Genomic DNA, 14,630 nt, shown 5'->3' on the forward strand with positions numbered 1-14,630 from the left:
AACTCAGTGAATCAAAGGCTTTGTTTACGTCTAGACTCATTATTGTTAATTTGTTTTTATTTTTATTAGCTAAATCTATAAGAGTCAGAAGTCTTATTATATTATCTTGGACTTTTCCCTGTTTAATAAAACCCGTTTGATCTTCCTCTATTAGGCTAGGTATAATGGAATTGATCCTGTTTGATATTATGCTCATGAAAATCTTATAATCTATATTTAATAGTGAGATTGGGCCTATAGGAGGAACAGGAAGTAGGATCTTTATCAGGTTTAAGTATGGGAGAGATTAATGAATATCTCCATGATGGTGGGATATTATAAGTAATTTTGATTTCCCGAAATGTGTTTAGTAGTATTTTTAAGGTATTATCAGGAAGGATTTTATATATTTCAGGATTTAAACCATATAACCCTGGTGCTTTATTAGTTTTTAAGTTGTTTATTTGATTTTTTTAAGTTCTGTAAATGTGAAAGGTCTATCAATTTTAGCAATATTCCCAGGGGATAATGTCTTTAGAATATTATCAGATAAGAATTTGTCTAGATTTATATTTTCATTTATTGGTTTGAGAGCATTTATATTCTCATAATGCTTTTTGAAACTTTGTAGAATGGAATTTAAATTTGTAGCTTTTATTTTTCTCATATTTTCAACATATGTAATTTCTTTTATGTGATTTCTTTCTTTCAAGTACTTTGAGCGTACTGCAATTCGATGTAGACTTTTAGGATTGATAGAATATGAACATAATTTAATTTTCTCTAGATTTATAGATATTTTGTGTTGCAATACATTTTGATATTCTTTGTTGAATTTATTTATATTATCTAAGACTTTTTTATCATTTGGTGTTAGATTACCTTTTAAGTTATCTAATTAATATATGAAAATAAAAGGCTATCAAGAATGGATGTTATAACATCCATTCTTGATAGCCTTTTATTTTCATAATATAAGCTGGTAATTCTTTGGCAATGTATTAAGGGTTCAGTTTGAAAAGTTATACTAAAAGTAATGGCATTATGATCAGAAAGGGGACAAGATATTAATAATACATTATCTATTTTTGATTGTAAAGAATTTGACACTAAGACTTTATCTATATTAGTTTGTGTCCCAAACCTATATGAATAGTGAGAGAACGTTAGGGAAGAGGGAAGTTTTATATGGTATATGTCTTTTAAATTTCTTGTCTTGATATAATTATGTAGGTGTTTTGCTACAGGGGAGGTCTTAAAGGATTTAGAACTCATAGTTTTATCAGATGAAAGAATACAATTAAAATTCCCTGCGACTATCATTTCTCCTCTAGAACGTTAAGTTATAATATCTAAGTATTTCTTTACTGACTTTGTACCAATTCCAGGGATCCAGTAAGAGTTTATGAGTGTATAGTATTTCCTTTCAAGCTTAATTACTACTAAAGTTAACATACCCTCTTTGTTATATTTCATGGGGTGTCAAGTTGGGGAAACAGTAAATTAAAAAAAAAAAGGAGTATGCAATAGTACATATATTTTTTGACCTTCATTTACAATATTTTAACATTTAATATTTGGTTAATCTCTATATCTTCTCATAATGTGTCTTGCCAGGTTCTAACAAAACTTAGAGAGAAAAAAAAAACAAAAAATACCTCATCACATCATAAAGTTAACAAGTTATGGCAAAAGTATAACACAGTATCCCTTAAAATTATTACATAAACTAAGGGTGAAATACTTTAGCATTGACATTTTAATCAATACTTCTTTAGTATGTAATGTATTTGTGCACCATCTCTGCACATAACCAATGTTCAAAAAATGTATTGTATTAAGTGGCTGTACTGCTTTTTTATTATATTTTTATTGGTACTCTTCCGTTATCAGGACAACACCCCCAATGAGCTGATGGAATATCTTGTATTACTTTTTCACGGTGTGTGTTTGTAAGAGGGACAGTACCTTGACTTAATAATGTCCAATTAAGTCATGACATTTTCAAACTGTTATGACACTTTATTTCTTGTAAGTAGTACATCTCTTTCTACAGCTGTTTGGCACTGCTGATGAATACTTCGAGTAGATTAGCTAGTCCATTGCTTATGAGTTATTGCGAGCAAGACCCATTGATTCTAGTACAAGATTTAGTGACAGTTCTGTTGCACAAGAAGGGGGAACTTCATAACTCGTTTTTATTTTAGTGGAATGGCTTTCTTAGCAATGAATGCAGCAAAAGGATAGTTTTACAGACCAAAGATTAATATGAATGTGTGTAGCATTTTTATAGGAAGACAGAATCATTTTGTCTGTCTATTTCCTGATTATTCTTCATATATAGATTATACATACAACAGTGGCTGCTCAGGCATAACAAAGCTTTTAACTTCTTTATTGAACAATCAGCAGCGAAGATGAGAAATAATGGCTTTAAAACCTTACTCTATCTGAATTCCTGTTAATGCAACACATGTTGTATTAACTTTCATTTTCTAAACAATAGTGACTATGTATTTCTTGCGTTACTGCCTGAATGCAATGTAGTGCTTTACCATGAAATGAAGCATTTTAGAAGGAACAGCATGACAGTATGAGGCAAAATCAGGAGGACCACTCTACAAATTAACAGCAGTGCGATCATTACGTTGGAACTGTTGCCCTGACAACAAAAAAGCACCTTCTTATTCGAGCAGCATTATAAACCTTGTAAAACATATAGATAGTTATTTTTATTTGTCAGGTATATTGAAATAAAGCTTGTTTTATGTTTTGAGTTACTTTGCCATTTTTCCAGCATTCTGATTGGTCTGTTGGTCTCAAAGAGGAACTACAGGTTCAGAGGTCAATTGTTCAGTTTCTGCTAGGCGTCTCAGTTGTTTCTGTGAAGAAATGAAGCTCGTGGATGGATTACAAGGTTCAAGCTGCTTTCAAGAACTCTAATTTCAAAACCATTTAGGTAAAAAGGCGGGAATTATATTTAACATGTATCAAATGATTAAAAAAATGTTTGCAAAAGGCTGCAAGTTTATTTGTGTTGCAAATCTAATGTACTGTAGAAAAATGGCAGTTTAAGCACATTTACTTCCATACTGTTTAAAAACAGGCATAAAATATCAGCTCTATCTTAAAAGTTATTTATAACTAATATGTCATGCTTGTTTCACTAAATGAACACATCTCCAGTACTTTGTTAAACAACATAAACAGAGCCTTTTAGGAGGCTCTGTAGTTTTCATAAAATCAAGACATAGACTACTATAACCACACTGCAAGTGAGACATTGCACTTATGTAAATCCCAACATGTCACATTAGCTATATTTTGTGAACTTTTTTTTATGCGTGTTTACTTTTTAGGTATTAATAGGGAAAATAAATAAATAAATTAATTATATATACTTTATCCAAGATGTAGTTTAATTCATGGAAGTTATTAAGAATAACAGCTAGGCATTTCTTAGGTACCTTGCAGCCTATGCCAAATGTAATGGATACATTTTAATTACTAAAGGTTATTAAGAATAACAGCACACAATGGACATATGACTGGGTACTGTTGACCCACAAAAATGTTAAAAGCTTGTTAACTGACACAAAGTATGGATCAGTGGAGTATATATAGACTTCAAAGCTGAAGGATCCTGTATTTCTTCATGACATTCACATGGTATCAATTTCAGTGAGCAAAAACCTATCATATATAAATTGTAGTAATGTAGCTTATGTAAATACAAGCAGTATTTTGACAGTTGATTATTCCTGTAATGCATTCTAAATGAAGGCATAAGACATTTATTCAAATAGTTGTTTGTGCTTCATCCATGCTGGCATGCAAGTTACAGACATATTATCAGTTCTTACCAAAGTGTATTAGTCATGGCAGATGTGCATCTAAAAGGAATTTTTGTATTTAGCTAATGATAAGCTGTCAGCAGGATAAACCTTTAGCTCTACAAAAAGATCCATTGCACTTGTAATGAGGTACACTAATTAGAAACATATTTTCCAGATGTTACTTCTTCGTGTAATCTGGGCTAATCACAACTCATTGAATTTAACTACCTTAACAAATGAATTAGGTAACTAAATAAGAAAAATTTGAATGAACTCTCACCTTACCCGAATTTCAGAGCAAGTAATATGAGATCAAATAAACTTGTATTTAATGAGAGAATATCACTCCTTCTATGAGTAGCTGGGTTTCTTAGTGTAACAGTTCATCACTTGCATGTTTATATCCTTCTACATGAAAAATCCACCAGTGAAAATTATGTTGATTTCCAGTTTACCATTATCCCCTGCCAATATATGTATTCTATGTTTGGAGAAGGACATAATGCAGTCTTGACTCCACAACTAGTTAGTATTACACTCTATAGCTCTAGATTTAGTGATCATTACACAATATTCAGGATTAACTATGTAATAAACCAAGTTTGCCTTTCTTTATTCTGCAAAGTATAAAGTGATGTTTGTCTTTGTGGCTTTTCCCAGTTAGGGGTCGCCACCGTGGAACTCCAGTCCACTAATGATTTGCAGTAGATTTTTTATGGTGCCGAGGTGCCAACCCCATGTCCAACCATCAGTGAAGGCACACCCATTCACGCATGTCTTTCGGAGGCCACTCGACTGCGGGGAGGACATGCAGACTCCACACAGAAGGCACTCCAGTCATGAATCGAACAGGAGAACCTCTTGCTGTGAGGCAACAATGCTACCACTGTACCACCGTGGCTTACACAAAGTATACAGTGATAATTAACTGAAATGAATAAAGAGTTTTGCATGCATCACATTTCTGAACCAATAACATCATTCTGCCATGGTGTCCGTAGTTTAAAATGTGCAGAGGGTATGATCTTTGAATGTACACTATTAGGCTGACTAGGACAACAGAGCATGATGGTCTGGTCAACAAAGCAACATGTAAAGGAGAAAACACACCACAAAAGCATTAACTTTCAATAACAAATTATCAGCATCAGATGATTAAATGAACCCAAATAGAAAATGTCATGCAATTCTTTGGGGATCTGATCATCAACCATAAATAGTTCATCTAATGGCTCTACAGTGATCAGTTCCTAATGTGTTTATTGGATGTAATGCATTATACTTAAAATATAGGTTTAAGGTAGTTTACTTTTCACTTCTAAATAGTTAAAGGTGCATATGGATTGGCATTGTATGGTCTTTGTGATTGCTTGCACAGTATTGCTTGTCTGTTCCTAATAAATAATATGCATGTAGGTTGTCAGACAGCCCAAGCAAGTGGCTGAGCAGACAGTAAGCTCTGGACAATGCAGTGGAGCAAAAAGTAATCAAGAAAAATCACAAGATGGAGGACAAGTGGAAGCAGGAGCAACAGTGTGCAGAGTTTAAAGATGATGTACAGGAAGAACACCCTTGTAAACTGTTACAAAGGCTGTCAGCAGTCTTTGATGGTGTAGGCCTAATTAGGGAAGCAATGGTTAATCAACACAGAAAACAGGGTAAGATGAACAAAATAATCCAAACCTTGAAAGAGGACAGCAGCACTAACATCAGATGTGAAAGAACAGATCAGAATGCTAACAAAAAAAAGATATTCTGTCTAATAGGAAAATAGGATGATGTGGAAAACAAATATAGACTCTGCTGGAATTGTTTGAAATGAGATTTTACTGACCAACACTAGAAGAAACAATAACAGAAAGAATCCACAGACCTGTTAAAATGAGACCTGCAGCAGAAGGACAACTGAGATTCATATTGGCATGACTGCTGAGATATAAAATTAAAGAAAAAAATATGGGGCAAACCAATTTGTAAAACTGCTAGAGGACTATTATGATTCATGGCATAGCATGCAAAATTGGAAGGATATCTTGTTGGGGACGCTGAAACCCCTTTGAATTCCTGTATGGATTAATTATCAAACAAACTTAACTGTAATATAGAGGGGATACCAGCATAGGTTCCAATCAGACTGTGAGCATAAACTGGAGCAATAGATACAAAGAAACAAACTGAAATATCCCACTAGAAATAGACTGGCAGACTAACTTACTAAGAGCAAAAGAACATGTAAAATGCCAGGGGTCATGGAGAACATTTCATACATATGCACCCATGGAAAAAAGATTAAAGAGGAAATAAACAAATACACAAAGAATAACATCAACAATGCAGTTGGAGCAGAGGAGCAGAGGAGCTGCAGAGCATGGCAGAATACAAAAACTGAAAAATGTAAAAGAAAGGGGAAATATGAAGAGGTGGTTGAAGAAGACATAGTGAGAAGAATAAGAAGCTGATTAACACAAGAATCTAACTAAATAAGGATAATCTGATAGCAATCACAACAGAAACATGGGTAGAAGTATGAGAAGCAGAAGAATATAAGAAGAAAGAGGAAACAGTTGGGTGGGTGGCCTAATGATTAAGGTGTTTGCCTTACAAACACAAGATGCAAGGTTTAAGTCTCACAAGGGATAATTGGCTAGGCTTCAAATGGCTTGTAAGGGAAGTTAGTTTAGTACTAATCTATGAAGTTTAGTACTAATCTATGAACCTATGAACACTATGGCTAAAGCCTCAGGGGATTCAGCTATCCAGTGCTGAAATACAGAGAGCCTGAAAGGGGGATGAACCGGACAATGACACATTCAGGAAAGGGAATGCCACAGATATCTGGGAATATATAGACGAGACACCTTAAGCAATAAAATAAAATAAAAAAAAGAATTTGGAGAAGGGAAGAAAGAAGATTCAGGGGATATTGAAAGAGAGCATAAAACATGCACACTATTAGGTACAATCAACATTATAAGAATACTGATACTCCCAGTTATAGCACATGTACTAAAAATCTGACTGTGGACTTTATGCAGACTAAACTATAAACATTATAAAAAGGACTTGGACAGGTAAACAGAGAATTGGAAAGGGAGAAGGTTATTATGTATGTATATAAACACTCAGCAGTACTGGAGATTTCCATACATAATCACCCAGGCCTTAGCACACAACCTATTTGTGTGGACAAAAAGTAAGAGAGGACAAAAGGAAGGGAGAAATGACTAATAGGATGGTGGGGAAAATATAAAAGAATGAATTAAGAGAAGGGGTAAGATGATGTGGGGAAACAAATGGAATACGGAAGGGAAAGAGAATAAAAGGACACTTGGAGTTAGCAAATGAATAGGTAAGATGATAGTCAGTATTAAAGGCTGTACAAACATTAATACTGCAATTCAGATTAACACAAAATTCATGACAGACATAAACGAGATAGTGAAAAAAAATTGCTGTAGAAGAGCGAGGAAGTAAAAACCTATGGTAAGAAAAGAAAGGAGAGAAAGAAAAGCAGAGTCTCATGGGGCAAAATGGAAAAACAGAAGAAAGGTAAAATCAGAATAGTTTATGAAGACATGAGGGGTAAGTGGAGGAAGCTGCAAAGAAGCAGATAAAAAAAGGATGGGAGACAGAAGGTGGCAGGTGGAGGAAGATGAATGGCCAAAGTTCCTCAGTATAACATCAGAGATGTAGAAATTGCATGGACTGGGATATTAAACAATAAGATTGCTGTACAAACGGCCATTCACATATTCTAAATAACGCATGGTCATAATCAACTTTTTATTTAGTGCTTTTGTTCATGTAACAAATTCATATTCAGAGAATGTCACTCCCTTCAATTTTTAAATACATTTAAAAAATACAATAGCAATCACGTGGTCAGTCAAATCATTAGTCATTTCATTCAATAAAATACAATAAAAAAGATTCTTGTAAGTTATATGGGAAAATTACTTATTTTAAAAAACAATCTCTATAAAGCTTACTCGTAACTTACATAACAACTCACCCTTCAAAATTAATTCTCGTGTCCATTTAAATAGCTTGATATACATGTTAATAACTTAGTTAAAATCCATGTACTCAAAACTATTGTCTATTCTGTTAGACCTTTTAAAACATGGAGGTCCCTAATGCTAGCACACTGCTAATGGATATTTTATCATTAATTCAAAGGGGAAGATATGGTATTCAGTGTTAACTGTCAATACAATTCACAATATTTAGGCTTCCCAATTCCGACCTCAGACATCCTGATTGACCTTCTCCACAGTGTAGAACAAAGTTTTTTTTAATTTACACATGATGTAGCAAGTTTGTACAAGGCATTATTAGAATTATTGGTTTTAATGGCATAATTATGTTGGTATATACTATTTTTTAAACCCCCTGTCCAGCAAGGACACAGGTGGAATCTAAGGGGTGTATTTTCTATTTCCCATCCAGTTATCCAGGTTGCGCTTAAAAAGGGCTAATGAGGTACTCTGTTTGACGTGGAGAGAGAGTCTATTCCACAGATGGGGGGAGTCTCTGGGACACAAATCTGTCCTGCCAACAAGTCCTACTGATATCACAGACCAGGTTGAGGTTGCATGTACAGGATGATCGAGTGGAGTTTGACTTGCGGATATGCAGCAGTCCCATCAAGGCAGCGGTCTGAGATTGCTTTGTATGCCAGACAGAGGTCACCTCTGAGGAGTCTATATGAAACTGAGCAGAGTGACAGGGCTTTTAGCCTATCTGTGTTGAGGCCTTAGATTCTCCTGGTGAGGAACCTCTGTGGTCTCTCCAGTTGCTGCATGTGCTTTGCGAGGTACATGCCAAGAGGTGTTGTACTCAATAATTGGCCTTATAAGGGAAGAATACAGGGATGCTATGACCTCTTTGTCCCTGATGAGATACCCTTACTTATGAGGTGGGCCATGTAGAAAGCTTTCCGTACAACGGAAGCAACATGGTGTTCAAAAGTCAGGTTGCTAACAACATGGGTGCCCAAATCCCTCACTACTGATTGTGTACTTAGGACATTGTTATTAATGTGATAATATGTGGGGACATCACTCTCCACAAAGGGGATGATGATGCATTTTTTGATATTTAGCTTGAGGCCATGTTTCTGGCACCAGTCATTTGTTTGGGGGGAGACCCTCTTGGATGACTCCCACATCACTTAGGCAATTGATTACTGCACCCAGCTTGCAGTCATCTGCAAACTTGGTCAGCCATACCACACTGGTTTTGGTCTGCACCCCAGAAGTATATCCCAAATAACAGAAGCCCCAAGACTGATCCCTGGGGTACGCTGCTCATTACAGGTCTACTGCTTGAGGTGGCTTCACCTATTTTGATTAGGTGAGTTCTATCGGTGAGCCAGTTTGCTACCCATCTGGTAATGGGTTTACATCATAATATCAAATTCACATAACACTGAACGGCCATGAATCTGTTCATGTGGGGGGGGCTGCCCCCCCTCCCACTAATTATATATACCAACTCTGAGGTCACACTACAGTGAGGAAAGGGCATATTTACTGATCCTCACTGTACTGCAATCCCACAAGTACAGATTCGATGAACGGCACATTTGAGGTTATGGCCGTTCGATTTTAATGCAAATTTGATGTTATGATATACACCCTCTGGTAACACATGGATTTATGCCTAGTTTAGAGAATGTATCTACTATGCCCGAGTGGGGAATAGTCTTAGGCTTTGGCTAGGTCAGGGTAGGTGGTGTGCACTATCTTCTCCTCGTCCATGGCTTTGGTGACTGTCTCAAAGAATTCAACCTAATTTAACAGACATGACTTCCCCTTGACAAAGTCAAACTGTGAGGGCTTGAGTGTTTGGAGGTTGCCAATGTCCTTGTTAATGAGGTCCATTATAATCCATTCCATGGCCTTGTAGAACAGGCTAGTTAGGCTGATGGGTCTATAATTTTCTGGATTGGTGGACGCTTCACCTTTGTGTAAAAGGATGACAGTGGCTGTCCTCCACTTGGCTGGGACAAAGCTGGTACTCAGGCTTTGGTTGACTAGGATGCCTAATCTTACTGCAAGTTCATGCCTGAGTTCATGTAGGATGCAACCTGGGATGTTATTGCATCCTGTGGAGGCTGTATTTTTTGCCTTTGAGAGGGCATTGATGACCTGTCCCCTAGAGATAAGGGGTGGGGGGGGGCAGGTACTGTGGATTTCCTGATTAATTGATGGGGGGACAGAGCGGAAAAGTTTTCACTGAAACTGTCAGCCAGTAGATTGGCTATATCTACAGCATTTGTGTATGTGCTGTCCTTGACCACCAGTTCTGAACAGATCTGGGTGCTTCCTTTGAGATTGCGGACATATGTGAAGAAGGCCTTATGATTGTCTCTAGTAGATGTGGCCAATTTGGACTCAAAGTTGGCTTTAGAGGATTTCACTAGTTCTCTTATTTGCTTGTTCAGGCTAAGGAGAGATTGCTTCCAATTGGGCACCTGCTCCTTCTTGGTCATGGACAGCAATTTTTTTTCCTTTTGTTATGCTGTTTATTTATTGCAGATTTCCACCAGACAGGTTTACTTTGCTTTGCAGAGGATGATTTTGTCCCGTCAGGTACTCCTAATTCTATGCATCTATATGAATGCTCATATAGTACCTTGATGTAGATTTGGACATTAGTGCCAGTTCCTACAGTGGGGGAGGGGGCTGTGAAGCTGTTTATTCCATCCCTCAGGAAGTTGTAATCAGCTTTGGAGAATTTTTTTGTTTGACCCTAGCTGGGGGGGGGGGGGGGGGCAGGTCGAGATGGTGACTTCAAAAGTGACCACTTTATGGTCATATCCTACCAGGAAGCATGATACCATATGGGTGCTGCAGTGGTTACTCATGTTGGTTAATACCAAGTCCAAGATATTATCACCTCTTGTGGGGGTATCGACTAGCTGTTCCAAGGCATTTGCATTGATAAAAATCGAGGAATCTCTGGGCATTTGTGTGCTGGAATGATTAGTTTTTCTAATCTATGGTTGAGTAATTAAAGTCACTCAGGTTTAGGGTGAATTTTGACAGATTTAAAGAGGTTCAGATAGGTGGAGTGTGCATCTTGAGTCAAATTTGGGGGCCTGTCGCTAGCTATAATTTGAATAGGGATTTTGCCAACATTTAACTGCACCTGGAGTGTCTCCTGTGTGTCATATTGTTTGACCAGCCTAGAGGTGTGTGTGTCTTTAATATATATTGAAACTCCACCTCCTTTGGCTTTGTTGCCCACATTTTGGGGTCTGAATGTATGATAGGATGAGTAACCAGATAAGGGGTGCTCTCCACAGCTTTGACCCAGGTTTCTGTGACTCATAAATGTCAGCATCTTCCAGGGTTAAGAATGCTTGCAATGAGTGCAGTTTCATGTTTAGACTCCTAGCATTTAGCAGCATGACCTTTAATTTGCATTTTGTTGTAAATTTTTATGTTGGTAGTATCGACCTTATGACTTTTCCTATAAAAGGCACTATGGGGGAGGCATGGGTCTTTGCCAGAAGCCTGAAGCCCAAGTGAGACAGATGCAGGCCATCTCTAGCAAAGCATCGTGGTCTGTCGATCATATCTTCCCAGGCTGTCAGATACTGGATCCCCCTGGAATGACACCAGAAACTAAGCCAATTGTTAAAGTCAATCATTTACTGTTTGTATTGAGGCATCACTCTGGGTGACAGTAGAATGCTGCTTAAGGCTAGGAAAATACCTACCTGGACACATATTCAGTGAGCTCAATCATGTCTCTCTTCATATAATCCAGGGAGGTACCTCTCAAGTCATTCATGCCAACATGGGCTATGACAGAGTCATAACAATACCTGTTGTTGAGAGACTTGAGTGTGTATGATATGGTGGATTCTGGCACCTGACAAACAACTAACAGTGACTGTCTCCTTATCCAGCCTGGTGAGAGATACATCTGAGTGTCTCACAATGTAGTCTCCAATGACTGATATGTTGGGTTTATGGTTAGGCCTTGGTAGTTGTGAGACACTGGTGTGTGGACTATGCATGGTGGGTGATGTGGAGGGTTATGGAGTTCTCGTGAGCTTTTGCCTCTGAGGTCTCCTTTGTTTGGGTTTGTTTTTGTTGAGAACCTCCACATATGTGGGTGTGTGTTGTGTAGTTGTGGGTGGTATTTGAGGTGTAGTGACTGTGTTGACAACCTTCTCAGTGCCAGATATACAGGTTTGTGAGGGAGAGAGCATAGACTCTAGCTTCTTTATGTAATCACATCTCTCACAAATTGTATTCCTAGGTGGTAGTAGTAGATGGTTGTCTGCATACATAAGGCAGTTGCTACACTGTCTCAGGATGCCCATATCAACAGGAGAAACCGTAGGAAATTGTCCATCCATATTTGTCAGAATCTGAGAGAGAGGCCAACTTTAATACAGCACTGTGCCTATGGTTTTCTATGGATAGTGAAGATCTTAAAAATATTATTCAACAACATTGGCAGATTCTTACAATTTTGGATGGCTTCTGTGAGAAATTATGATTAAAACCTTCCTTTATTTATAAAGGGGTTATAATCTAAAATGTAGACTGGAATTTAATATGTTTGAGTTGGTCTCCTATACCCTACCCGGTATATTTTGTTGTGGTCACTGTAAACAATGTAAGTTTATTGATAAAGGGAAATTCAGTATTGTTGGGGATGATGGTAAAACACATACCATTAGAGAACATTTTGACTGTAATTCCCATGGCTTGGACTAGCTGGCTATTTCTGCATCATGTTCATTTTTTTGTATTGGAAATACTGAAAAAGTTTGAAACAATCATTGTTATATGATCAAAAGAAAAGATGTGGATATTGCGTTGGCCAAACAGTATACTCATTTTAATATTATGCAGGTAATTATACTGGCAGATTTTTTTAATGACACAATAGCATACTTCCGCGGTGGTGCAGTAGTAGCATTGTTGCCTCACGAAGAGGTTCTCCTGTTCGATTCTCAGCTGGAGTGCGGGGAGTGCCTTCTGTGTGGAGTCTGCATGTCCTACCTGCGGTTGGGTGGGCGTTCGAAAGACATGCATAAATGGGCGTGCCTTTGTTGAAGGTTGAACGTCGAGTTGGCACCTCGGCGTTCGTGAAAATCTACTGCCAATCATTAGCGGACCTGAGTTCCACTGTGGCGACCCCTAACCGGGAAAAGCCGAAAGACATCAACAACAACAACTACTGTCAGCATTTTGAAGATTAAACATAATTGTATTAGCTGACTTGATTGGTTTTAGGATGTCATGTGATGTATTTATCTATTTTTTTGAATGCTTACTTAAGATGGGATCTTTTATTCTGATGAATTCTGTAAAATAAAGATGACAAACCCTAATGGTCAGGTGTGAATATAGATGTTCTTCTCACCTGTGAAACTAGTTCCCTATTCGTCTACATTTTAGCACCAGAAGCAGAAAGTCCCAGTCAGCTGTGTCAAATGCTTACCTGATACAGAATAAGATGATGTCTGCATTACCTTTATACCCTGAATATCTCTGCAAATATGTATCTTAGGTCCATCAAGTTAGAGGCAATCTGTCTTCCAGGGATAACCCCATTCTGACCTTGGACCACTATACAGGTCAAAGTGCTGTGAAAGGATTTTTAGCAATATTTCTAATTCCACATCAGTTGATGATATTGGCCTATAGTCCCCCATCCCTGTATTGTCTTCTTTCAGGAATAACTGAAATCATGGCCTGGTCCAGCTCAAAAGTACTTTCTCCTGCCATATCCATGTCATTTATTTATGTGCCATTTGTTAACCAGGTTAGTCCAGCTGAGATAAAGGCCCATTTTCAGTAGAGACCTGGGAAGAACAGCTCCTGAAAAAAAAGAATGAATAAACCATTAACATGCTTACATTAAAAAAAGAAAATATATTATACATTCAAAAATAAGAAAAATTACATATTTATATTATTCCACAGATTTACAGTACCAGAGGGTTACATTACTAGTATATACAAAATAAAAAAATGCTGAGTGAACAGCATATGAGAGTTTAGAGAGAAATCAGACTTAGGTTCACACTAATATGTTTTAGTATTACAGAAGACATAGCTAGACTGGCAATAAATGCCTGATGGTGTTGCTATTGTCAAGGAGTATAAATTTGTGGAAGGCTGTAAGACTTAAAGTAAAGAGAGGTATAGAGAGGTGGGAAGGGATTAAGTAGGGTCCTGGCATAGGCAGGAACTAGAATTAAGAAGGTAGATCTTAAGCTCAATTCTGAAGTGATTTGTACAGTTGATTTTTCAGAAATGAGGTGAGAGATTGTTCTGGGCTAAGAAAACTGTACTTTTATAAAGAAATTTGCCAATGTTTTTTTTTTTTTGTTGGTTTTATAAATATTAAGAAGGTGTTGATCAGAGCTGCATAGAGTTTGAGATTGGGTGTAGAGGGATATGAGGCAGGAGAGAGAAGGGCAGGGTGAGGGTTTGTTTAGTAAGGGTGTGAGTGAGCTGTAACTGGGAAAGAAGTAGTTTGGGGAACTCAAGCCATTGAAGTTGTTTTAAAGCAAGGCCGTGATGGGATTTGTATAGTGGTTTGCTGGCAAAATGAGGTATGTTGTTATAAGTTTGTTCTAGTTTGCTTATTAAAGTAGATTGTAGGAATGTGAGTATAGGAGAGGCATACAGAAGACAGGGTAGGAAGAAAGCCTATGTCATAGAGGATATAGAGTTAGGGGTTAGGAATTTTTTGTTTCTATAGAGTAGACACATTTTTTTATTTGTCTTTTTAATACAGTATTGTATATGGAGGTCACATTTTAATTGATCATCAATT

The sequence above is a fragment of the Protopterus annectens genome, chromosome 6.part0 (genome assembly GCF_019279795.1).
Source record: "Protopterus annectens isolate FY-2018-M chromosome 6.part0, PAN1.0, whole genome shotgun sequence".
Taxonomy (NCBI): domain Eukaryota; kingdom Metazoa; phylum Chordata; order Ceratodontiformes; family Protopteridae; genus Protopterus; species Protopterus annectens.